General features: G+C 37.4%; 1 non-coding gene across 1 annotated transcript; it reads right to left on the bottom strand.

The window, feature by feature from the left end:
* Positions 1 to 354: 354 nt before the first annotated feature.
* On the bottom strand, positions 355 to 426 carry TRNAR-ACG. The gene has a single exon. It is a non-coding gene; the product is annotated as a tRNA-Arg (tRNA).
* Positions 427 to 684: the final 258 nt, after the last annotated feature.

Here is a 684-nt window from a genome sequence, read left to right as displayed (position 1 = left end):
TTAATGGACATGAGTTTGGGTGAACTCCAGGAGTTGGTGATATACAGGGAGGCCTGGTGTGCTGTGTTTCATGGGGTCGCAAAGAGTTGGACATAACTGAGCAACTGAACTGAACTGAACATTGGTATTTCCAGCTTTAATTTCAAATTCTGCAATAGCATAGTCATTCCTGCTCTTGTGAATGGTATCATGCCTAGTACAGTAAATTATAGAAATAGATAATGAATGTGAAGTTGCTCAGTCGTGTCCGACTCTTTGCAACCCCATGGGCTGTAGCCTATCACGCTCCTCCATCCGTGGGATTTTCCAGGCAAGAGTACTGGTGTGGGTTGCCATTTCCTTCTCCAGAGGATTTTCCCAACCCAGGGATCGAACCTGGGTCTCCTGCATCGTAGGCAGAAGCTTTACCATCTGAGCTACCAGGGAAATCCTAGATAGTGAATAGTTTAAGAAAAATAGTTGTTTTTAGGTGTTTAAAATGGAGTTATTTTACAGGAATATTTTTAAAAACAAATGTTAATTTAGAAAACTCAACATTACTGGGTAACATTATTCAAAGACTACTCATGCTTTTAACATTAGCTTCAAGGGATTGTATCAAGTTTTAACATTACTTTAATGTCTTAATTATTAATTATAATATTAGCAAAAATACTAGTAACTATTATAAATTTATTCTGTAGA

Source organism: Bos indicus x Bos taurus, chromosome 4 (assembly GCF_003369695.1).
Source record: "Bos indicus x Bos taurus breed Angus x Brahman F1 hybrid chromosome 4, Bos_hybrid_MaternalHap_v2.0, whole genome shotgun sequence".
Lineage (NCBI taxonomy): Eukaryota > Metazoa > Chordata > Mammalia > Artiodactyla > Bovidae > Bos > Bos indicus x Bos taurus.
Note: the sequence above shows the minus strand (reverse complement) of the source record. Positions and strands in the feature narration are given on the sequence as shown.